Below are 26699 nucleotides of genomic sequence, written 5' to 3'. Positions count from 1 at the left end.
CGTCCTAGGTGACTCCAAGCTCAAATAACTCTCCCCACTCCTCAAGTGGTCTCCATTCCACCCAGTCCCCTGACTTAGTATCGCCAGAACCCTCACTGGCTACATGTCCATGGAATCAAGTGGCTAGTGGTCCTACTGCGACACACACACCCACGTTCTTGACGCAGTTACTCTATGGGACCCCTGCCAGGGCAACCCCTACCGCTCCTCCACTTTTTTTCCCCTCTGGGGAACTTCCGTGCATGATCAACCCTAACTCACCACCTGTCCAGTATGATTCCTGGCCACCACCCTCCACAGAACTTATCCCTCCTAACACATCCAACTTATACTGACCTACACCCCTTCCACCACACATCTGCACCCTCACCCACTGTTAGACCTGGCACCATTGGCGTGAGTCTCCCTTCTATTTTTTTCGCTGTGCCTCCTCTGTTTTTCTGGTGATAGATGCTCTGGGCGCTGCGCCACTGCCATTCAGTGCCGCAGCGCGGATGCTCCCTGTATAAAGATGACATATGAATTGGTGTATCCCTGATTGGCTTATTTGGTCTACCTGTTAGTCCCTAGTATTGTGGCCTGTGTGTGCCCAGGGCTGGTAAACCAAATGCTGTTGGTGGGCCTGCAGCGCTGATTTGCACCACCCACAGAAGCAGCCTGTAAAGTGTGTCTCAGACCTGCCACTGCAGTGTCTGTGTGCAGTCTAGAACTGCCATCTTGGCTGTGAAGTGCACCCACTTCCCAGCCCCTGAACCTTCCCTTGGCATCATGTAAGCCACCCCATGGTAGGGTGCATTGTATGTGTAAGGTAGGACATGCTCTGATGTGTGTAGCATGTCCTGATAGTGAATTACACCCAATTTCGTTTTTCACTACTGTAAGGCTACCTGTTCTCCATAGGCCAGAATGGGAGGTTTTGGCTATTACATTCTATAGTCCTAACTGACCCATAGAACATGGTAGAAAGACGAATTTAGTATGCCTGAGCTCAGAATATTAAAATATATCTTTTAGTGAAGTCTATTTTTATATTCTGTGTTTGAAAATACCACTTTTAGAAAGTAGGTATTTTCTTGCCTAAGCCTTCCAGTGTGCTCTGCTGTTATGTGTATTGGCTGTCTGGTTTTGGAGGGACAGGGCAAGCTGAGTCAGACCTCGGTTGAATAGAGAGATCTGACTTGGAGTGAGGGGAGGGGTAGCTCCTGCACTTGAATAGGGCTGTGCCTGGCAAGGTGAATGCTGGCTCCACCTCCCACTGTGCGTCTGAGGGCAGACCCTCTCTTTCTGAAAGGAAGGATGCAGTCTGGTAAACAAAGTGCTCCAGGGCTGGGCAGAACTGGTTCTGGCTGGGTTCAGTGACTTGTAGTTTCTGAGAACAAAGACTTTTGGGGTATAAATATCTGTGCTGAAACTCCTACAATTTGCATTGCCCCTGGATCTCAAGACCAACCTCTGTCCGTGGAACTTAAGGAAGCTGCAGGAGAGGACTGTCCTGGTGTTGTGTGCTGTTCCCTGGACTGGCCTGCAGTAGTTTTCATTGGACTGGAAAAAGGAGGGAAAAGGAGCTGTAAGAGAACTTTTTAATCTTGAACCTGCAATCACCCAAGGGCTAGAGAGAGAACTAGCCCCCTGACTGAAGTCTCAGGACCAGTAGACTTCATTTTCGTCGCTAAGGCCTGTTAGCGAGCCGCCGCAGCCGAGGAGCGTCAAGAAAATCATCGCATCGCTGCCGCTGAGAGCTCGCTGGCCTGATCATCTCCCCGAGCGGCCGCGACCAAGAGCGTGAGGAAAAACATCGCTAACCCGCCGGAGCGGCATTTTTTGTGGATTATTTGACAACATCTCAGAGCTGTGAGTAAAAAGGGTCGCAGAGACCATTGCCCTGAACTGAGCTTTGCATTCCCCATTGGAACTATTTTTGCAGCATCCAGAGAGAATTATTTTTGTACAGTATTGTGGTTTCCTCGTTATTTGGTCTTATGATAAGCCTCTATATAAAGATAACTATTTGTTTGATACCTAGCTGTGTTGTGTCCCTTTGTAGTGTTCCTCACTGTATTACTGTGCATGGTCATAGACACTTAACACGCTGCCTCTGAGATTAGCCTAACTGCTCGTGTTACGTTACCACAGGGTGGAGCAGGGGTTGTCACAGGGGTGCAGCCCTTCACTCTGACTTAGAAAGAAGGGTCCCTGCTTGGACCGTGGCCATCCACTGCCAACCAGAGACCCCCATTTCTAACACCCACCCTCACCCTCCCCCATCTCCACGCTACTTGGGACTCCACAAGCCCTCAATTACTCACTCGCTCCCTCTGACCAGAAAAAAGAGATATCTTGTGCTTCCAAGAGACATGGGCCCTGACCTGTACTCCATTTGCAGGGTATTACAAACATCATGTACCTGCAATAAAAATGAATCTCTTTGGTCGTCTGGCGGTCTATCAATTTTCATAAAACACGCTTGCAGCTTTGTGGCCACAGACATCAAACCGACCATACCCGGGTTACAAGCTCTACAGATTAGATGCCTGAATCTCAACTCTCATTCATTTCGCCTACTGTTAGTAAACTGTTATATTAACCCAGTACAGACCACCATGAAAGATACCATGGAGGCACTCTCACGGAAAATAGACAACCTCTGTTAGAAGGCGACCTCAGAGGGGCCCGGAGGGGGCCCTGACTGCCCTGAGACCCACCCTCGAGGTATCGTAGCCGGTCACTGGCGGGAGACTCCTCAGGGGAGGAACCTCGTATCTAGGATCGTACACTCGGCACCACACGACAGAGAGACACCACACAAGGAGTTCTGAAGAGCAAATCTTTATCAGATCGGAGTGGTAGGATCTTTATGATCGCAAGGCAAAATATATACAAGTAGAGCGCGGGCTCACAAAGTCTTGGTGGGGGGTTAGGAGGTAGCGGGACAGTCTTTGGGAATAGGAATCAAAATGCAGGGGCGTACCCGGCGCACAGCTCACAATCCTCGAGCTGGGGGATACGCTTGTCGTCGTGGGGTCCGGCGGGACCACGAGAGTCTGTGGGAGCTGCGAGTCACTCAGCAGGCTCGAGTACAAGTTCGGAGGTCTTACGATCTTCAGGGAGCCGCGAGTCACTCAGCAGGGCTCAAGCACAAGTTCGGAGGTCTTACGATCTTCGGGGAGCCGCGAGTCACTCAGCAGGGCTCAAGCACAAGTTCGGAGGTCTTACGATCTTCGGGGAGCCGCGAGTCACTCAGCAGGGCTCAAGCACAAGTTCGGAGGTCTTACGATCTTCAGGGAGCCGCGAGTCACTCAGCAGGGCTCAAGCACAAGTTCGGAGGTCTTACGATCTTCAGGGAGCCGCGAGTCACTCAGCAGGGCTCAGGTGTTTCCAAGGCGAATCTGCCGGACAGTCCCAGAGCACCCCTTGTTATAGGGCGACTTCTCTTTGATGTCCGGAGTCTGTGCAGGCAGGGGTCTTGTCACCTGGGGGTCACTTGTTGGGGTTTCCTGCCATTGTCCTTTGATCCTTCCAGGGCCGGGTCGGGAGGAGTCCCAGACACCCAGCAGGCGTGGAGCCAGCCCTCGGGGAGGCCGGCAGGTCGATCGAAACCCACCTTCCCAGGGAAGCGCAGAGGTGTGATAGAACTGCTCCTCCCTCTCTCATCCCAGGGGGAGCGCGATGTTCTCCAGCCGGAGTGGCGCCTTTAGGCCAGGGTCGCGCTGGGGCTGGGCGGCCATCTTGTTGCATGAAGTGGGCACGCGGGCCCGGTGTGGCCGAAAGGAGGAGAGCCACGGACGGGAAGTCCGGGTTGGGTGCGTGCGAGTTCTGGTGGGAAGAATCGGCTAGGCCGTGGGTTTGGGGGCTGGTGTGAGGTGCAGGGGTCAGGTCTAGCTATGTTACGAGGGCCGGGTCTAACACGCGTCCCCCCCAGCTGAAAGCCGGAGAGAACTACCCATCCTCTTGGGGGTTCTCTTCGCTGAGGCGGAAGAACCGGGAGAGGCCATCGGCGTTGGCGTGGTCAGTCCCAGGGCGGTGTTCCACTGTGAAATCCATCCCCTGGAGGGAGATTGACCACCGCAGTAGCTTGGGGTTTTCTCCTCGCATCTGCATGAGCCATCGCAAGGGGCGATGGTCGGTTTGGACCTTGAAATGGGTGCCGAACAGGTAAGGGCGTAGTTTCTTGAGGGCCCAGACTACGGCGAACGCCTCGCGCTCGATGGTGCTCCATCTCCGTTCCCTGGGCAATAGCCTTCGGCTGAGGAAGGCTACGGGCTGGTCGAGGCCTTGGTCATTTACCTGGGAAAGGACTGCCCCAATGCCATGCTCGGAGGCATCAGTTTGTACTACAAACTCTTTGGAGTAGTCGGGGGCCTAGAGGACGGGGGCAGTACACATGGCTGCTTTCAGGGCCTCAAACGCCTCTTGGCAGGCAGGGGACCACTGTACCTTCTTGGGCTGCTTTTTGGACGTGAGTCCCGTGAGGGGACCGACCAGGCTGCCGTAATTCCGGATGAATCTCCGGTAGTAGCCCGTGAGGCCCAGAAAGGCTCGGACCTCCGTTTGGGTCGTGGGGGGTTCCCAGGCTAGGATGGCGTCGATTTTGGGCTGTAGGGGGGCGACCTGCCCGCTTCCGACCTGGTGCCCCAGGTAGGTTACCGAACCTTGCCCAATCTGGCACTAGCTGGCTTTCACGGTGAGGCCTGCCTGGTGCAGGGCGGTCAGCACCCTCCGGAGGTGCTGGAGGTGCTCACTCCATTCGGAGCTAAAAACTGCAATATCGTCGAGATATGCCGCACTGAATTTTTCCAGCCCGGCCAGGACTCTATTTACCAGTCGCTGGAAGGTGGCCGGGGCATTTTTCATCCCGAAGGGCATCACGCGAAAGCGATAGTGCCCATCCGGGGTGGAGAAGGCGGACCGCTCCTTGGCTCCCTCTGTGAGCGCAATTTGCCAGTAGCCGCAGGTGAGGTCGAAGGTGCTGAGGAACCGAGCAGCCCCGAGCCGGTCAATGAGCTCGTCGGCTCGGGGAATGGGGTGGGCATCGGCTCGGGTGACTTCATTGAGTCCCCGGTAGTCCACGCAGAAGCGGAGTTCTGGTGCGACCCCGGGGGCAGCTGCTTTCGGGACCAGGACCACGGGGCTGGCCCAGGGGCTGTCTGAGGGTTCGATCACGCCTAGGGTCAACATTTTCGAGACTTCGGCTTGGATACAGGACCGGACCCGATCAGGGACCCGGTAGGCCCGGTGTCTCACTGGCGGGCTGTCCCCGGTATCCACATCGTGGACACACCAGTCGGTGACCTTGGGGACCAGGGAGAAGAGGTCCGAAAACTGCCCTAGGAGCTGGCGGCAATCCTCACGTTGCTGGGGAGTGAGAGACGGGGAGAGGTTCACTCCCTCTACGGAGCCGTCCGTCTCTTTGGTGCACAGGAGATCAGGGAGAGGATCTGACTCCTCCTCGGACCCGTCATCAGTGGCCAGTAGGAGGCTCAGCTCCGTCCGCACAAAGTGGGGCTTGAGGCGGTTCACGTGGAGAACCCGGAGGGGGTCCCGGGGGGACTGGTCGTCCACCAAGTACGTGACCTGGCTCTTCCGCTCAACCACTTTGAAGGGCCCGGTCCATTTATCCTGGAGGGCGCAGGGTTTCACGGGGGCCATGACCCATACCTGTTGGCCCGGCTGAAACTCGACCAGAGTGGCGTTCTGGTCATACCAGCGCTTCATCTCCTCCTGACTCGCCTCCAGGTTGGCCTCGGCCATCTCTCGGAACCTCCTAGTCTGATTTCGGAGGGTCAGGACGTAACGGAACACATCTCGGGGGGGGCCTCAGGGCGCCGCCTCCCAGCCTTCCTTGACCAGGCTGAGGGGCCCCCTGACGGGGTGCCCGTAGAGTAACTCAAAGGGGCTGAACCCCAAGGATTTCTGGGGAACTTCTCGGTATGCGAATAGGAGGCAGGGGAGCAGGATGTCCCACTTACGCCGGAGGGGCTCTTCCAGGCCCGCGATCATCCCCTTCAGAGTCCGGTTAAACCGCTCTACCAGGCCGTTTCCTTGGGGGTGGTACGGGGTGGTGAACTTATAGGACACCCCGCATTGTTGCCATAAGGACTTCATGTATCGGGAGATAAAGTTGGTACCGCGATCGCTCACGACCTCGCGGGGAAAACCCATGCGGGAGAAGATTCCCATCAACGCCCGGCCCACCACGGGGGCTGTGACGGTGCGCAGGGGGATGGCCTCAGGGTAACGGGTGGCATGGTCCACCAGGACAAGGATGAACCGGTGCCCTTGGGAAGTTGGGGGGTCCAGAGGTCCTACAATGTCGATCCCGACCCGCTCAAAAGGGGTACTGATGACAGGGAAGGGTTGGAGGGGAGCCTTGCGCTTTCCTCCGCTCTTCCCACTGGCCTGGCACGTGGGGCAGGACTTGCAGTGGGCTTCTACATCTGCTTTCATTCTGGGCCAGTAGAAGTGAGTCACGAGGCGACTGTACGTTTTGTCCTGGCCCAAGTGGCCTGCGAGGGGGACGTTGTGGGCCAAACCCAGGAGGAGGTTTCGGAAGCGTAGGGGTACCACCAGCACCCGGCCGGACCCTAGCTCCACCGACTTCTGTTCGCTGTACAAAAGGTCATTCTCCCAATACACCCGGTGCGTCCCCGTCTGGTCGCCGGCGGCCTGGGCCTCGGCCTGTTGCCGGGGCCCGACCAGGGAAGGACAGGTAGCCTGCTCTCGGCAGAACTCCTCTCGGGAGGGGCCACCTTCGTGGTGCCACTGGGCTAATTCGGGCAGATCGCCTAACTCGGTGACTTGGGGGGAGTCGGAAGGCGGGGGTTCGTAACTGGCGATCGACTCTTCTGGTGGGGGAATGTGGGGACCCTCGGCCAGGACCATCCTATCTTCAGGGGTTGGGTCATCGTCGACTTCCCTCAGGGGGGTCAGTCGAGCCGCCATGGATCGAGTGGTGGCGCACACCCACTCAGGGAGGCCCATCATCCCTAGGTGGGTCTTGCGCTCGACTTGTCTCCAGGGGGAACTTTCCAGGTCGTTCCCCAGGAGACCTTCAGTTTACCGACCACCCCTCCCCACTCAAAGGGCACCAGGGCTACCTTACATAGGCTTTCTGTGTTGTCGGCTGAAATGACAGGGGAAAATACGTTGGGGAGGATCTGGTCTTCATGGACTAAATGGCTGAGGACACCGGTGATGCTGGCCCCGGTGTCACGGAGGGCTTCTACTTGGTGGCCATTGATCGTTACGAGCTGCCCATATTTCTTTGTGTTAGGGGGCAGGAGGCTCCCAGGGACCATCTCTCTATCTCCTAAGGATACCAGGGCCATAGCGGCGGGTTCCCACTCCTCGGCCTCCTCAACCTCCTCCCCCAGTGCTACATTAGCTATCTGTCTAGCGGGGGGTGCTGCCTGGGTGGTGCGTGGGGCCATGGGGCATTCAGGGTCGTTGGCGTAATGCCCGGGCTTCTGGCAACGAAAACAAGTGATGGTTACCCGGTGCCCCCGTCTCAGGGGGGGGGGCCGGATACAGCTGGTGGGGGTGCCGGGAAAGGTGGAGGTTGGGACTTCGGGGGACTAGCCTGGGACTCTCTCTGCCCTCCCTGGTTTCCCCCCCCTCTCTGGCGGGGTGGTCCCTGACTGGCTCGGGGGTATTCTCCTACAGGGCCCCGGGAGACCCGGGTGTTGGTCCAGCGATCCGCCTCGACAGCCAGCTTTCTTGGGTCCGTGAGCTTGCTGTCGAGCAGATGCTGGCGTAGTTCCACAAAGCAGTTTGCAGCCAGGTGTTCCCACAACATAAGGTTGGTTAGTTCTTCCAGGGTGGTGACCTTGCTGCCCTTGATCCACCCATCGAAGGCGCGGCTGAAGAAATTCACATATTCCACCCAGGTGGTACCCGGGATCTTCCGGCAGTCCCGGAACCGCTGGCGGTACATCTCTGGGGTGAGGCCGTACCTCGTGAGGAGGGCCGCTTTCATGTGGTCATAAGAGGTCTGCATGGAGGTGGGTAGGTCGAGCAGGGTGTCTCTCCCTTCGCTCAGGAATCGTCCCCACAACCCAGCCCCCCAATCCTTCTGCGGGACCCGATGGGAGGTCATGGCGACCTCGTAGGCCCGGAACCACTGCTGAATGTCATCATTTTTGTAATATTCTTTGACCACATCCTTGGGGATGTGGACCTTCTGCTCCGCCGGGGCGGCCGCCTCCCGGTTCCCCGGGGGCCGCGCTTCTTCGCTTCTTGCTTTCAGTTCTATTTCCTTCAAGCTGCGTTCATGCTCCAGTTGAAGTCTCCTTCCCTCGTGTTCTCGTTGGAGTTTCTTCTCTTCTAGTTCTCCTTGTACTCGCAACTGTTCTACTGCTAGCTTTTTCTCGGCTAATTTCAACTCGCCCTCAATTTTGAGTTTGGCTAATTCGAGCTCATGAAGGCGACTTTTTTCTCTGTCTGCGAGTTCCTCCGGGGATAGGCCCCCGTCTGGTACGAAGCTTCGCACCTGGTTGCTGTTGCGTTCTCCTTGGGAGGGTCCAGCTTCGTCGTGGGGCTCCCCTGCTCCTTCTGGGTGGGAGGCCCCAGCATCCACCCAAGCTTTCAGTGCCTTTTGCATATCTTCTTTGGTGTTGAGACCAGTGGTAGCGATTTTGAGTTCCTTACAGAATTGTTTTAGTTCTTTGTGAGTGTACTCTTCCAGCTGTTCTACCTGGAACACGGCACTGGTGTCGTTTTCTGTGAGAACCACGGCGTTTCCTTCTGTCATCTTTGTCGGTAGTGCGTCAGCCGTTCACGGTACGATCTCTAGATGATGAGCCCGAATCCCGTCGCTTGCCACCAATGTTAGAAGGCGACCTCAGAGGGGCCCGGAGGGGGCCCTGACTGCCCTGAGACCCACCCTCGAGGTATCGTAGCCGGTCACTGGCGGGAGACTCCTCAGGGGAGGAACCTCGTATCTAGGATCGTACACTCGGCACCACACGACAGAGAGACACCACACAAGGAGTTCTGAAGAGCAAATCTTTATCAGATCGGAGTGGTAGGATCTTTATGATCGCAAGGCAAAATATATACAAGTAGAGCGCGGGCTCACAAAGTCTTGGTGGGGGGTTAGGAGGTAGCGGGACAGTCTTTGGGAATAGGAATCAAAATGCAGGGGCGTACCCGGCGCACAGCTCACAATCCTCGAGCTGGGGGATACGCTTGTCGTCGTGGGGTCCGGCGGGACCACGAGAGTCTGTGGGAGCTGCGAGTCACTCAGCAGGCTCGAGTACAAGTTCGGAGGTCTTACGATCTTCAGGGAGCCGCGAGTCACTCAGCAGGGCTCAAGCACAAGTTCGGAGGTCTTACGATCTTCGGGGAGCCCCGAGTCACTCAGCAGGGCTCAAGCACAAGTTCGGAGGTCTTACGATCTTCTGGGAGCCGCGAGTCACTCAGCAGGGCTCAAGCACAAGTTCGGAGGTCTTACGATCTTCAGGGAGCCGCGAGTCACTCAGCAGGGCTCAAGCACAAGTTCGGAGGTCTTACGATCTTCAGGGAGCCGCGAGTCACTCAGCAGGGCTCAGGTGTTTCCAAGGCGAATCTGCCGGACAGTCCCAGAGCACCCCTTGTTATAGGATGACTCCTCTTTGATGTCCGGAGTCTGTGCAGGCAGGGGTCTTGTCACCTGGGGGTCGCTTGTTGGGGTTTCCTGCCATTGTCCTTTGATCCTTCCAGGGCCGGGTCGGGAGGAGTCCCAGACACCCAGCAGGCGTGGAGCCAGCCCTCGGGGAGGCCGGCAGGTCGATCGAAACCCACCTTCCCAGGGAAGCGCAGAGGTGTGATAGAACTGCTCCTCCCTCTCTCATCCCAGGGGGAGCGCGATGTTCTCCAGCTGGAGTGGCGCCTTTAGGCCAGGGTCGCGCTGGGGCTGGGCGGCCATCTTGTTGCATGAAGTGGGCACGCGGGCCCGGTGTGGCCGAAAGGAGGAGGGCCACGGACGGGAAGTCCGGGTTGGGTGCGTGTGAGTTCTGGTGGGAAGAATCGGCTAGGCTGTGGGTTTGGGGGCTGGTGTGAGGTGCAGGGGTCAGGTCTAGCTATGTTACGAGGGCCGGGTCTAACAACCTCTTAATTAAACACAAATTCTATCAGGTAATCCTAGCTGGGGACTTCAATTTGAGGGATCTTGATATTGCTATATCCCCTGCATGGGGGAAGGGTTGGGCAGAACCCCTCTACAATCTCCTTAAAAATCATAAGCTAACTGCAACTCATGCATTGAAAGAAGCACGAACGCCATCCTGGCAGCCGCATCGAACCTTACAGAATATCTAAAAAATATACTACATTATGGTCAGCAAAGCAATCGCGGCCAGACTGAAAGATTTTGAAGTCTAGGATAGGTTGGAAAGTGACCACAGGCCACTAAGAGCGCTGATCCAGTTGGAAGTACCAACAGCCACCATCTTCCAAGTGATTGGAGAGTGGAGAGGGGAAGAAAATGTAAAGTCCTGAGGAGGTTAATATGGTCAGAGAAGATAGGCAAGAAGAGGCAAGTCTGGTTGGGCCAAAACCAGAAGGGTACTTCAACAATGCTTCTATCATCCATAAAGGACTGGGAGGATATCGTAGAGGATCTCCAGTTGAAGCTGGGAAACCCTCAGCCCCAATGCTCCAGCAATAAAGTGCCATTAACAGCAGGGAGTAAACGACCAACAAAAGGTATACTCTACTGCAAGCGAGGACTCCGCAAGGCCTTAAAAAAGTTAAAAAAAGAGGAAGCAGACCAAAGGACGGACCAACGGTTACAATACTGAGGTCTGCCCTAAGAAAGATTTTGTGGGAACACAAAAAAGAGCATACTGAAAAGGAATGGCTTAAGGTGTTCTCTCTGCTCAAGAAAAAGAACCTCTCTGGGCTATGGAGACACATCAATCAGCTGAGTAGCCGTGGGGTAACAAGAGAAAACGGAGTAGCGGAGCACGACTGGCTGAATCATGTGAAGCAACTATATTCACACGTTACTTCAAATAAAAGCTGCTCAGAAGAAACTAACTGCGAGGAGGGGTTAAACCAGTCAAACAATCCAAAGTCTGATGAATTGAATGCCACCCCTGTCATTATCTCTACTGAACAGAGCGCCCGGGTAGAGGAGCACCAAAGGTCGCCAGGCCTCATAAATCCTGCTATAGTCATCAAGAACCTCAAGAGTATGAAGAATGATGGAGCCCTAGGACCAACGGGATACATGCACCCGTTTTTAACCCTGCTCCAGACTTTTGGACAGCAACCCTAACTTTTTACAATCATATCCTCTCGACAACCAAGGCACCAGATTCTTGGAGGGGCTCTATATTGGTCCCCATATTTAAAAATGGAAACCAACAGAAATCCTTAAACTACAGGCTCATTGCCCTTCTTGACCTTGAAGCTAACGCTTATGCTCACCTCCTCCTAAAAAGACCTGGCGTCTTGGCGCAGAAAAAAGAGGCACCATTCCCTTTAATCAGTCGGGCTGCAGGTCTCAATCATTGACCCTGGACAATGTATTGGCGTTAGCTTATCCATCATCCCAGGCAATAAAGACGAATAGCCCCCCACTGTGTTGCTGTTTCATTGATTACAGCACAGCTTTCGACAAAGTTGATCGCAGATGGCTATGGTGGAAATGAGACATATTGGGAATTCCATCTAATCTCTTGAAGGCAGTCAGATCCCTTTATGCAGATACCTAGGTGCGGGTTAAAACTAGCGCCTGTACAATGTCATCCAAATTGACTACAAACAACAGGCGTAAACAGGCTGTGTGCTGGCCCCTATTCTCTTTAATTTTTACACTGTGGTCCTGGGGGACTCTCTGAAAGGAGCAAATCTAGTAGCACCTAGGCTAGGCAGTGTGAGGCTGCCGTTATTACAATATGCTGATGATACAGCTATAATGGACCATACAAAAGTGGGCCTACATAGAGCCCTAAATGCATTGAACCGCTTTAACAAGGACAACTTCCTGACAGTAAACCATGGGAAGACCAAGGTAATTCTTTTCGGGAGATACAATCTCAAAAGGAAAATACAGTGGCTATTGGGGGATCTGCAAATCAGCACAGTGGCTTCATACAGTTATCTGGGGGTTTGACTCACCGAACAGGCCAAGGTAAACATTCATCAGAAACATCTGAACGCCAAGGCCAGCAACGTCGCGCTTTTGTTAAAACAACTGAGCCAACATCTGTTAAGCCCTTCTGCCGGACTAATATTGACTGTCCTAAAAGTGAAACTGCTTCCAGCATTTAGTTATGGCCATCTGGCCTTCCCAGGGTCGCTGGACACCTTTTTAAACTCAGCTCAAGTTAAACCATATAAATCAGTGCTCCTTATCCCAAGGTCAGCTAGGAAATCAAGACTGAGATTGGAGCTACGCCTCACGAGGCCTGATCTGATGTGTCAGGGGGAGCTCATGAAGTTACATCTAAGGATCCTGAGGGCTCCAGTCAACTCATTAAGACACCAGCTGAGATCAATCTTCAACCCTACCTAAACAAAGCCCTAACACCACAAGCTCAAAGCAAAATACTCTATGTGAGACTTACCACATTAGGTATCACTGATTTCAATCCAGCATGGGCCCGCAAGGGGGAAAACATAAAATGCAGGCTGTGCTCCTACACGAGGGAATACTGGTTGCACTTCCTATTCTGCTGCCCCAATCTTCACAATGAACGTTTGCGACTCCTGCACCCAATCTGTATTGCTAACGGAGCAAAGACCTGCAGTGAAGGGTCAGCCTTGTGCTTTTCCAAAACAAATGCTATGACCTTAGCAAGACTGGAGACAATCACATATATGATCAGGGTTGCCTTAAAGGCCTCAAATTCACACAATCTGACTTTGGCGATGGGTACGCCAAACCCTGTGGAAGCAAGCGAACTGGTCCATGACAGGCCCTGAGGAGAGCGTCTCCATTTTACAAGTCCTTTTAAGACTGTGTTTTGAAATTTCTAATGAGGTGTTTTAATCAAAACAAGTTTTAAAGAACACTGGGGAGTGCAAAAATGTGTTTAAGGACACATGGTCGACTAAAAATCCAGGTATGGGTTGGATCGGGAGGGTGCCGGGGAAAGGAGGGTGGCACTTCTGCTAAGTCCAATTGCTATTATTTTAATGGGTTTTGTTCTTACTGTAATGATTTTAATTAATCGAACAGTTAATAAATAATTCACAATTCAATAATTCACAATAGCGTGTATTCACCGAAATACATTCTTGGTTTCGCTATCTGATACCACCTCTCCACCCTCCAGTGAATATTTATGCATCAACATTTCAAGCAAAAACTCCCCGGTATGCAAATTACACACATTCTGCCGCCCCAGGAGACAATCTGTCCTTCATTGAGCATTTAATAGATATCATCTCATCCAATGATGATCCTTTAGTGTCCCAAATCTTCCTGGAAGACTTCAACCTCCACTGGTCTAATCCAAATGATCATGCAGTGAATTGTCTAAAATCCTTCCTTTTGGATCATGAGCTAACACAATTCTGGACAGCCCAACTCATAACAAGGGCAAAACTCTTGACTTCATCATTTCCAAAGAAAACACCATCTCACTGGATTCCATTATACCCTTGACTGGTCTGACCACTACTGCATAATCTTCTTTATTAACAGGGAGGTCTCACCTTAGAAGGTCCAGCCAAGGAAAACGAAGCTATGGAAAAGGAACCTCAGAAACATTAACACTGAAGATCTAACTACCCGATGTATAAAGGCTTTGACTTCCCAAGCAGACATGAAACATGTTCCTGTCCTCACAGATTTCTATAATTCCTCTATCTCTGGCATCCTGGACTCTTTGGCCCCTTTACAACAAAAAAATGCTTCCTCCAAAATCTCCAAACCCTGGTTCAATGACAACCTAAAATCGGAACGTCGCAACCTAGGGGTAGCGGAAAGATCCTGGAGATCATTACCCTCCATCGAACATCTAAGTCATCTCCTGAAAGCTGTGAGGAACTCTTACAATAGAAAAATCAAAACTGCAAAAGCAGACTTTTTCAGAACTCATTTGAATCAAGCCAAAAACCGCCCCAAGAAACTTTTCGAAATTGTTAAACAACTATCGCTCAATACTCCTAACCGCCCTGACCCAGCTCATGGCGGTCCATCATGTGACAAATTGGCCACCTTTGTCATTGAGAAAAAACATAGCATTAATATCAACCTAGATTCTAAGAGGGCCCTTGTTCCTATTTCTGGGTACGCTGCTCCTCCTGTCTCCAGGATCGGCTCGTTCACCCTAGCGTGAGCCCCAGGAATTATGCTTCATGGCATACCTTCACTCCCCTCAGCGAAAGTGACATCTATAACACTCTTCTTGTGATCAAACCATCTAACCAATTCAGGGACACTCCACCAACCTCCATTTTCAAAGAAATTCAAACAAAAGAAAGTGACAAAAAAAAGCATAGATAAATGATAATGACCATTAGGACCTAGTGCAACGGAAATCAAACCCGACAACAATGAACTGTATTTAATGGGCTCAGTCCAGCTGTGCTGCGCTCTAGAAAGGTTGTTCTGCTTACGTTGGAAAATAAATAATTTGTAATTTTACACTGCTTGCTACAACTTGGGGAATTGGGGGAAATGCTTTTGGTGTGATTTTTTTAACTTCCTGGGCAAATCTTAGCAGAGTTCAGCAATTTGCTAATTGTTTTTAGGTTTTTCTGGCATCTTTACATGGAGTGTATTAGACTCCATGCCACTGCAGCACACTTTGCTGAAGCCATTACCAGGTAGCGGCCATTTTGGACGTGACTCGCGTTTCTCGCGGTCAGCGGTCCAGTCGTTGCATGCTGCACACCAGCATTAGCCAAATTCTATATAAATGGGCTGTGGTCGAATGCGCTGCGGGCGTGCCTAAGGCAAGCCCGTCTAAGCCCATCAGCGCTAAGTCAGTGCTCAGGGCTAGTTAGTATGTCAGTTCTGAATCAGCTAATAGAAATAACATCCAGTATTTGAGTATGTTTTTAAAGGCCTTTAGAACTCCATTATGTCCATCACACTGCGACAACCTGCTAGGCGCTACTGGTGTAACTGCTTGTGTGGATTGTGGGTTCTTTTTTACACCAAAGCTTTCTTCAAAAAGCATGTCTGCTGACTCATGTACGCTGGGGAGCATTAGCGCTTGCCTCATCAATGCTAGGTCTTTGAAGAAACATTATGTAGATGTTGCTGATTTGGTCTCTGATAACCTTTTAGATCTATTGTTTATCTCTGAGACCTGGCTTGATGCGTTCTCTAATCCTATTGTGGCTCTGACCACTCCTGCTGGCTATAAAATCCATCGGGTGGATCGCCCTGCTGGCAGAGGTGGGGGTCTAGCCATTTTATATAGAGAATGCTGGTCCCTATTTAGTGAAACATCCACCATTTGGGGTGCATGTGAGGTCCTTGATTTCAGTTTACAATTCTCTGCCCATTTCCCTCTGGGGGGGTCTTTGATATATCGACCGCCAGGACCAGCCAGGGTATTCTTGGAATCGTGCGGGGATGCTCTGGCAGATAGAGCACTGCGCTTTTCGAACTATTTGCTCCTGGGGGACATTAATATCCATCTTGATCTTATAGAAGCAGCCGACTCGGTGGCTTTCACGGACTCCCTCCATTTAGCCCAGCTCTCCCAATGGGTCAGATATCCGACCCATCAAGGTGGGCACACTCTGGACACCATTTGTGCCAATTTCCCCATTCTTGTTGTGAGGCCATCTCCTGTCGTCTGGTCGGACCATTTTCCCATATTTTTTTCATGGGATATTAAGCGCCCACCACGACTAGTTAGTTCCCATTGACCCCCTACCACTAGGAAATTGGATGCTGGGCAGCTGAGCAGTTGCTTGGCAGCCTCGCGTCTTTCTCTTTCTGAGGACCTTGAGGATAATGTGTCCAGGTTTGCAGATTGGATCACCGATTCGGTCGGCGTTCTTTCTGCTCCAGGTCAGCTTAAGCTGAGGAGAGAGTCCCCCTCCAAGCCTTGGTTTACTTCGGAGCTGAAGACTTTGCAACATGCTTGCGAGGTATTGGAGAGAGCATGGCGCTCCAGCGGCTATTGCTCAACTGCCAAACTTGCTCTTAGAGCCAAACAGAAACTCAAGTATGCGGCTCTTGGAATGGCCAAAGGCCGGCATTTCGTGGCTCCTAGCGCCCAGGTTCTGGCGGTTCCTCCCTCGGATGCTTGGTGTAACACCTTGGTGAATTTTTTTAGGGACAAAATAGTCAGCATATAGGATTCTTTTCCAACTACATCCAAGAAGCATACTGCCGCCTTGCTGGGGAGCAAAAGACATACAAATTGATGGACGGAATGCAGAACAAATCAAAACATTCACCCCCAGTCAAGAGATCTGGGTTAAATCCATCATTCTTTTGCTCACCATGCCACCCCAGTTTAGACCTGGCTATATGCAAATCAATCTCGACCCTGTGCGTCATGGGAACAGTCCAGCCTGAAATGCCAAGCCAGGTCCTTCCTGGACCGGAAACAAGCATCCTAGGACCGGTTTCGGGGTTTCACCCCTCTTCAGCCAGGATAGCTTGATTCCAGTGGCACAGTGAGCCCAGGACTCACGTATGAGCATACCTGGCGCACTTAGGGTGAGAAAGCAAAAGACACACAATTGATGGACGGAATGCCGAACAAATCAAAACATTCACCCCCAATCAAGAGATCTGGGTTAAATCCATCATTCTTTTGCTCACCATGCCACTCCAGTTTAGACCTGGCTATATGCAAATCAGTCTCGACCTTGTGCCTCATGGGAAGAGTCCAGCCCAAACTGCCAAGCCAGGTCCTCCCTGGAGCGGAAACAAGCGTCCTAGGACTGGTTTCGGGGTTTCACCCCTCTTCAGCCAGTATAGCTTGATTCCAGTGGCACAGTGAGCCCAGGACTCACGTCTGAGCATACCTGGCGCACTTAGGGCGAGAAAGCAAAAGACACACAATTGATGGACGGAATGCAGAACAAATCAAAACATTCACCCCCAGTCAAGAGATCTGGGTTAAATCTATCATTCTTTTGCTCACCATGCCACCCCAGTTTAGACCTGGCTATATGCAAATCAGTCTCAACCCTGTGCCTCATGGGAACAGTCCAGCCCGAACTGCCAAGCCAGGTCCTCCCTAGACCGGAAACAAGCATCCTAGGACCGGTTTCGGGGTTTCACCCCTCTTCAGCCAGGGTAGCTTGATTCCAGTGGTACAGTGAGCCCAGGACTCACGTCTGAACATACCTGGCGCACTTAGGGCGAGAAAGCAAAAGACACACAATTGATGGACGGAATGCAGAACAAATTAAAACATTCACCTCCAGTCAAGATATCTGGGTTAAATCCATCATTCTTTTGCTCACTATGCCACCCCAGTTTGCTGGGGAAGCAGATGACAGAATCTGTCTCTATCTTCTCTGCATTTAGACCTGTCGACCTGCCTAGCACCCTTAGAATTCTTAAGACACTTAAATCTGGATCACCTAATGACCCATGTGCAGCTAGGCTTCTGTCCTAAGTGGCAGATACTATTAATTTTGAAGTAAATTTAATGGTCAACAAATCGCTCCGCGAGGCCTATGTTCCACTTCCCTGGAAGCAGGCACTGATTCTCCCTCTCATCAAGAAGCCATCTCTTGACCCTCTGCTTCCTCAGAACTATCGTCCCATCGTGCTCTTACCAAGTTTGGCCAAAGTATGCGAGAAGGTTGTTACGTCTCAGGTCACCAGCTATGTAGAGGTGTCTGGCTAGCTTCACCCAGTGCAATCTGGTTTCCGTGCATCCTACAGTACGGAGTCAGCACTGTTGGAGGTGACAGAGGTGATCCGGGAGTGTCTGGATGCCGGCGGGAGAGCAGCCTTGGTTATGCTTGATCTCTCGGCGGCATTCGACGTGGAAATTGGTATTCTGGATCGGTGCTGTGCTGGATTAGGTCCTTTTTGGAAAATAGGTCGAGGCAGGTTTGGCTTCCTCCTTGTGCCTCCAGGCCTATGCAGCCGACCACAGGTGTACCGCAGGGGTCATCACTCAGCCCTCTTCTTTTTAACATCTATGTGACTCCACTGGTTTATCTTGTGAAGTCACTAGGGGCTAAGGTGATGGCTTATGCGGATGATACTCAGCTTTTGTTTTTCTAGAGGAAGGGCGATGACTCAGTTGTGGCGGCGCAGCACTGTTTGTCCTTTGTATTTCGCTGGTTGGCAAGTGCACAGTTGAAGTGCAACGAAGCAAAATCTTAAGTGCTCCTGTATGGCTCGTTTGCAGTGGACTTCAGAAAAAGGCTGTGGCCGCATGATTTTCCTCGACCCACCATAGGTAAGGGTACTGCAAAAAACCTTGGTGTCTGGTTCGACGAAAACTTGAACTTCTCAACACAAGTGAGGAATCTGGCAGGGACCTGCTTTGGCTCTCAGAAGATCTTGAGGACATTTCTCCCTCTTCTACCTGATAGTGCCAAGGAAACTGTGGTCCGGGCTTTGATCTTGTCCCGATTGGACTATGCCAACTCTCTTTTAGTTGGCAATCCAGGCTACCTTACAAGGAAATTGCAAGTAGTCCAAAATTCAGCAGCCGGACTACTGCTGGGACTTTCTTCTACTCTTATTGCTCGAATCCATCTGCGTAACTTGCACTGGCTCCCAATTGAATCTCGGCTAAAATTCAAGATGCTGTCCATTGCACATCGGGCTTCTGTATGGTTTAGGCCCTATTTATCTTCAGAAGAGATTTGCCTTTTATAAACCTAGCAGGCAGCTTCGCTTGTCCGACCAGCTTTTGATACAGACCCCCAGGTTCAATCGCCAGAGGCTTGGCGGGAGCTCATTTGTCCGTAAAGCTGGCTTGGCCTGGAACAGGCTACCGTTGGTATTCCGGGGCAATCAGGACCCACAGCTTTTTAAGAAAAAACTCAAAACATTGCTCTTTTAGATTATGATCTGTCTGCAGTCTACTTTTCTTTCTTGGGCAAGCGCCAGGACACTTTGAGAAGCCGTGCGCTCTATAAGTTAAACATAACATAACATAACGTACTTCAAAATGCTGAGTAAATGTACTCTCTTCACTACCATGGGCTCGAAACGTCAATGGAAGCGATGTGCTGCGGAATAGGAAAGCCTAGTTCAAACAACTGTCCGTGTTGATCGATAGTCTTACCAGCTAGCGAATCCCCATGCTCATACCTTAGAAATTCAAATTCTTTGTAGAAAAGGCTCCTCTCTCCCACACGCACGCTATGCCCGGGAGTGTGAGGTTAATAACAACCAAAGAAATAAAGATAAATAGTGTCGAGTGAATCCTAACGCGAGCATTATCCGCGCATGAAAGTCAAAGAATCCTCTATGATCCTATGTACATAAGTTTGCGACTGAACATTCTGCGTGCTTCCAAACAAAAGTAAACTCAATATTAATGGTCAATCAACATAAAGATAAACATAAGCAAGGAGAAATGACATGGTATATAAATGCATTTTGCTAATAACACATGTTAACATATTAGAACAATAAAGTTGTGTTCATAAAAAACATGTAAATTCAATTTTATCATTCAACCTACAAGGACTAATAGTATTTAAAAACCGAATCCAAAACGTTTCTCTTTGAGTCAGTTGTCTGGCAACATCAACATGCGGTAAGACTGACACCTGCTCAAGTACAGTAAAGCGTAATTGAGGTATGGTGTGTTTTGTCTCTGTCCAATGTACTGCTAAACATGATTTAAAATTGGCCGTACGAATCATACTTTTGTGTTCGGTTAGTCTGATTTTGACTTTCCTTGTGGTGCGTCCAACATATACAAGACCGCATGGACACTTGATGGCGTATATAACCATACCCGTATTGCAGTCTGATGTATGTCTTAATTTGATTTGTTGCCCTGTATGTGGGTGTGCGAATTTGTCACCTACGATCACATTGCCACAGTGACCGCAGTTGTTGCATTTCCGCATGGCCAGTATGGTAGCGTAGGTAACTTACTGTTGCATGCTTGCTTAACATCTCCATAATGTTTTTGGATCTAGAGAAAGCAATGATTGGGCGACCCTTGAAAACTGTTTTTTTCTGCGGTCACTGTGGCAATGTGATCGTAGGTGACAAATTTGCTCACCCACATACAGGCCAACAAATCAAACTATGTGAATTCTTAAGCACCATTACTGGGCATGTGTAAAGTCCTCAGGTTCTGTTTGACATTAGTGAATACAGGACATACCTTTCACCAAAATGTTCTGCAAAAATTTTTATAATAAGGAACTTTTTTCTGTACTTGTTGCAACATTTTTCTGCACTTTACATTTCTCCCATTTAAAGAAAATGGCTGTATTTTAAAGTTTTAAATATGTCAGCGTGTCTGCAAGCCACTGGGAGTAAGATGCCTGATGTGTATAAATGTGACACTTTGAAATGGGAGGAAATTCATCGGAAGAGTTAACTTTTTATGTATTATATAAAACTCATCATTTAAATTTCTTCCCATGTCAAAGTGTCATTACAAACAACAGGCACATTACTCCTAATGGCCTGTAGACACAGTGACATATTTATTATAGGAAAATACAGTAATTTGTTTAAGTGTTAGGAATTTAAAGTGAAGAAACATGCTTCATAAACTTTAGGACTCAATTGGCCTAATTTAAAGTAGAGCAAGACGTAAAGACAATGCTTCATAGAAAAAAATGGCTCCAATTTAAAAGGAAAATGACTGAATTTTTCATTTATAAATATGGCACTGTGTCTACCAGCCACTCCGGGAGCAAGATGCCTGCTGTTTGTAACTGTGACACTGTGAAAAGGGATAAAATTAAAATGAAGAGTTAACTTCATTAATAAGTTAAAGCTTCATTGTAATTTTCTCTCACTTAAAAGCAGCATTCAGAAGGAGTATGTTACTTACCCAGTAAGCATCTATTCGTAACGAGTAGTCCTGCAGATTCACATGCTATGCATACTCCTGCCATCTAGTGTTGGGCTTAGACTCTGCAAGCTGATTTTCTCTCTGTTTTCCTCAAGGAACTTTTATGGTTGGCATCATGCCTTTTTTGCAGGGTTATCCCCAAACGTTTTGCTTCTTCCTCCTATTTCCTGACCAGTCTTTGTTGGTTTTAGGACTCTGGGCACTTTACCACTGCTGATCACTGCTAAAGTTCATATGTTCTCTGAGTAAATTGTGTTATGGATTGGTAATTCCATGATTGGTTATTTGATTTACAGGTCAGTCCCTAGTACAGTGCACTGTGTGTGCCAAGGTCCTGTAAATCAAATAGTGCTAGTGGGTTTGTAGCACTGGTTGTGCCACCCACACAAGCAGCCCTTCAAAGGTAAGTGAGACCTCCCACTGCAGTGTCTGTGTGCAGTCTTGTACTGCCATGTCGACTTGTCAAGTGCACCCACTTGCCAGGTCCTAACATTCCCCTTTCTTACATGTGAGTCACCCCTAAGGTAGGCCCAAGGTACTCCTGTGCAGGGTGTGTGAAAGGTAAGACATGCCCTGATGGTGAAATACGGCCAATTTAGTTTTTACTATTGAAAGGCTATCTGGTCTATAGGAAAGCATGGGAGTTAATTTATAACATCTTATAAATATAACTTCCCATTGGGGCCAGATAGGAAAATAAAGTTTAGTATGCCTGAACTCAGAATCTAAAGATGCATCTTTTAGTAAAGGTGATTTTTACATTCTGTGTTTGAAAAAAACACTTTTAGAAAGTAGGTATTTTCTTGCTTAGCCATCCTGTGTGCCTCTGCTAGGATGTGTATTGACTGTCTGGATTTGGAGTGACAGGGGCTGGGGATGTGCAGTGGCTCAAGAGAGTCTGGATGAGTCAGGGCTGGGCTTAATAGACCTGGGCTGCATTCAGAGTAGTGAGAGTAGTTTTCACTATCACCTGAATAGGCTTGGCCTGCATTTACAGTAGTGGGAGGAGATTTCCTTGCACCTGAATGGGCCTGGTCTGCTGTAGACAATGCTGTCTGTGCCTCCTGCTGGGATGCTAAGCCAGAGAGGAAAAAATTGGTTTGGACTAAGCACAGACACTCTCTGCCTGAGAGGACAAAGGAATTTGGAGTGTAAATGTTGGGGCCCAGACCCCAGAACTTTAGAACTCTTTTAGACCAAGAAGACTGCCAAGAAGAGCTAGAGAAGCTATGAGGATGAACGACCACTTTGCTGAGTCCTTTGCTGTGTTGGCCTGCAGAGGCTGCTTCTGTCTTGGGCAGTAAAAGGACTGGACTGGATTTTCTGCAACTTCTTTATTGAGTTTCTCCAAGGGCTTGAGATAGAGCTTGCCCCCTGTTCAAGAAGTCTCAGAAACAGCAAAGACTTCTGCCATCAGCACTGGGAACTGTGTGTTTTGTGCTGCACCAGAAGAAAACGCAACCTGACACCGTCTACGATGCCGATGCCGACTCCGTGTCCTGAAGGAACCGCGGAGGGCACCGCCGCACCGCAACCCTGGTCTCACCGATAACACCACTCGATGCCACCACCGAGCCGCTGCTTGCACCGTGACCTGTGGGCACCGCACCTCGCACCGCCTCACTTCACAACGCTGCCTTGGTATCCCCGACGGTGCCGCTGTCGTGTAGTTCCTATATACCCTATACAGGATCTGCATGTTTTGGATAACATAAACTCTGGAATTGGTGGCAGACTGATTCTGTGCACCCCCACCATATATGTTAGCCTGTCTGTATTAGCTAGCTCACAGTGCTACTAGAATCTCCTCTTATCGGGGAGAGAATAGTTCTTGCCAACCTCAGAACATGACAACCCTGATCCCCCAGGATCGTGGAAACAATATACTACTTTTCGCTCAGTCACTCGTGCTCACTTAGTTTGTCTCAGAGATACACAGAATAAACAGTCTGGGTGTTTCAATAAGGATTTATTGACCAGTTGGTTTCTAGTGTAAAATAGATGAGCTGCAACAACCATTCGACAGTAGCAGAGATAAATGATTAGCAAAACTACAAAAGTAAAGGGATGGTATAGTTCTACCATCTTGCAGAAATCATGAATATATACATGTACATAAAATTCATGATAAAAGGTTTAACCTAAAAGTGCGTACTCCTACGATGCCTCCCTAACTAGATGTACCTAAATGTACCTAGCATCTGTGTAGGTGTTATGCCAAGAATCCCTCTAGGATCTAGTCCACCCCATTACCTGCGAATGAGAGAATATGGGACCCCGGCCTGGTTTCGAGTTGGACACCCCGCTAGGGATGTTAGACCACTGCTAGCTGGAGCGTCTGCATGCAGGAACTTCAGCATCTCTGGTCAGTGTGTCAGCCAGGAAGTCACGGTCTCCTCCGTCTTTCTAAGCAAGACATGATGTATACTTGTTACTGTGTGGGGCTGAAGAATGACGTCGGGCCTGAACTTTATACAGAGATATTATACAGGAGATGTCAGTCCTGCTGTTTATCCTGCTGTGCTTCCAAGAAACTTCATGCATAATGTATGAGATTCGAACTAGGTAAAAACCTGTGTTCTGAGTGCAGTGTCGTATCTAGGTAAAAGGTCAGTCCCTATGAACTGTTATGTATGTAATGTAGGGAAGGATATGTGAAAGGTTGTAGTGTTAGCTGCGCCTATATAGGGTACCTATATGGAATGTAACACTGCTTCACGCCGACATCGACGCCACTGCTTACACCGTGGTTCGAGGGCACCGCTTCTAAGTTACACGATGCACCGTCCACACCGCAGCCTTGGCCGATGGCACCTTCGACTCCAGCGGACGACTGTGCTTCAGCAACAACAATGCCAATGCTTGCACCGTGACCTGCCAGCACGGCGATAAGCACCGCATCACTTCGCACTGCAGCCCTGGTCTCACCGACACTGCTGGATGACCATTACCGAGCTGCTGCCTGCAACGCGACGTGAGGGCACCACAGGCCGCACCGCTGCACTTTGCACTGCAGTAACTGATGCCCACCGATGCCGGTGCTCCCGACTTCAACCACGAGGAGTTTGATCTGCAACGCGTGTGACTCCAAGGGCCCGACGACACCTGCACTGATTCCAGAACCAACACCTGCTGACGCCGGCTCATCAGAGCTCAACGAGAGGTCGCTGACGCCCTACATTTCTAAAGGTACTGTTTTGTGGGTCTTTCCGACACTATAGCTGGCCCCCGACGCTGCGGTCAGCCAGGATTGTTTGTATTTGTTGTTCGCGACGCCGTGGTAGCCCCGGACAGAGCTACCGACTTCAAGGAAATGTCTTGTTCAAGTATTCTTGCAAGGTATACATATTCAAGTACTGTATTGTGGATTTTTATTGTTTTGGTCTTGTTTAAAGTATATAAAATATTGGAAATTCTAAAACTCGTGTGGTGTTCTTTTGTAGTGTTTTCACTGTATTACTGTTGGTTATGTTCAAATGCTTTACACATTGCCTCTAAGATAAGCCTGACTGCTCGTACTAACCAGAGACCCCCATTTCTAACAGCGTGTATTTGTGTCGCCATCTAATACCAGCCAAGGAGGCCAGAGAGTGCATGTGAATCTGCAGCACTACACACTACAAATCGATGCTTACGGTGTAATTAACATACTCCATTCGTAGCATTTGTTGGATGCAGATACACATGCTTTGCATAGACAGCTAAGCAGTATCCTTCTTGCTGCGGCTTTAGGCATGAGATGGCGCAGTTGTTTAAAATAATGTGCGAAGAACTGTTTGCCTTACTTGAGTTTGTTGTCCTGCTGGCACATCTACACAATAGTGTTTAATAAAAGTATGTGGTATATCCATGTTGCTGCTTCGCAAATGTCAAGTAATGGAAAATAATGTCCTCAGACACATACACGTGGAGTAGACATTCACAAGGGGGAGAGGGAGCTGAGGGATAATGTTGGCATGAGTTAAAATCACACGAATAGCAAACGAAAAGGGGTAAGTACTGAGGAGTTGAAATAAAGGGAATAGTACACAAAATGTGGAATATGGACCATATGCAAACACAAAATGTATACTAGATTGAGGCATTGCAGATTGTCAACGTATTCTCTGATGTAAAGAAACTGATTGTAAAACTCCTGGTATGATATAAATGTGAATCATAAAAATGCCAAAAAAGTTGTTTAAAAAAAAAAAAGTAATTGAATATTCCCCAGAAAAGCCTTTGATGCTCCTTTTTCCTTGTTGAATGAGCTCGCATCTGGCCCAGACCTGGTTACTGCCACCCCTCCCGGTTACTCGGAAACCAGACTGAACCACATTGGGAATAGAGGCGGTGGCCTAGCAATTATCTCTAAAGTCAACTTTAAAGTCATATTTGACCCGCTACCTCACCCTCGATGCGAAGCCTTGCTCTTTAAAATCAATCTTACCAGCCACTACTCCTTCAATGGAGTCCTGATTTATCGAACTCCTGGCCCCTAGAAAGCCCTTCCTAGATATGGATAAGCCCCTATGGGACATAAAGGCCAACTCCTCTGATTTCACTATTCTTGGCGGTTTCAACTTTCACCTGGAGAATATGAAGGATCCAGATACTCTAGATCTTACTGCCTCCTTCTCTCTTCTAGGGCTATCATAACTAGTCCGCCGTCCTACGCATTCCGCAGGCCATACCCTAGATGGCATCTTTTCAGACTGTCCTCTCATTCAGGTCACCCAGTCTTTACTGCTAACCTGGTCAGGCCTTAGGGCGGTAATGTTCCATCTGAACTTAGGAGATCACAGTCTGAAAGAGCCCAAGAGCGTACCTAAGACTGGTCATCAACCTTGGCACTTGATCTCAGATGTCACTTTCTCAAGGGCCCCTAAAGACTCCTTCATGCCAATAGCTCCTAACCAGGATCAAGCAACGTTGGACTATCATAAATGGATCAGTGACTCTATTGATAGCTTAGCTCCGGCCAAACAAGAAACAATAAGACAACCTCGCCATCTGAACCTTGGTTCAACGAAGAGCTTAGACTGGCCAAACAATTATGCAGAAGGCTAGAAAGGAAATGGAGGCTGAACTACTGCAGGGAGGACAAAGACTCCTAAAAAAGAGTAACTGCAACAATACAAAAAACTCCTGACCAAAACTAAATCCAATTTCTTTATAAATAAGATCAATTCCACTCTCAATACCCCTAAGGAGTTATTCTCAACTGTGGTCAAGCTTAGCAACCCTTCACTAGCCAGTAACCCGAATGTAGATGCCTCTTTTTGCAACAACCTTGCCACCTTTTTTAAAACTAAGGTAGAAGTGATTTTTAATACCTTATCCACAAGTGCTGACTCTAGGGGTCTATGTACGTCTGACAACCCTCAGGCCGCTGGGTTTAACGATCCTAAACGAGGAAAAGCTATTCTAAAGCCAGACTTGGTGATACCTTCCCAACCTAACAACCCCACTTTTCTGCCTTTCTCCCCCTTTACGATAGACCAAGTTACCAATCTGTTCAGCTAATTTGGACGCTGACATTCCTAATAGCTATGGGCCACTATCTCGACTGCCCTTTCCGGCCAAACTGATAGCAAAAGCCATAAACACTGAGCTCTCTGTTTACATCCAAGAACATGATCTATTGGATTCCTCCCAGTTTGGCTTTGGAGGCCAACATAGCACTGAGACAGCTTTGATCACAGCCGCAGAATATGTCAGAGCAATTTTTAGACAAAGGAGGGAACACTGTCCTAATTTTACTCAATCTTTCGGCAGTGTTCGATACTGTCAACTATC

The sequence above is a fragment of the Triturus cristatus genome, chromosome 5_1 (assembly GCF_964204655.1).
Source record: "Triturus cristatus chromosome 5_1, aTriCri1.1, whole genome shotgun sequence".
NCBI classification, from domain to species: Eukaryota; Metazoa; Chordata; class Amphibia; order Caudata; family Salamandridae; genus Triturus; species Triturus cristatus.
The sequence above is the reverse complement of the archived record's forward strand: the minus strand, read 5'-3'. Positions refer to the sequence as shown.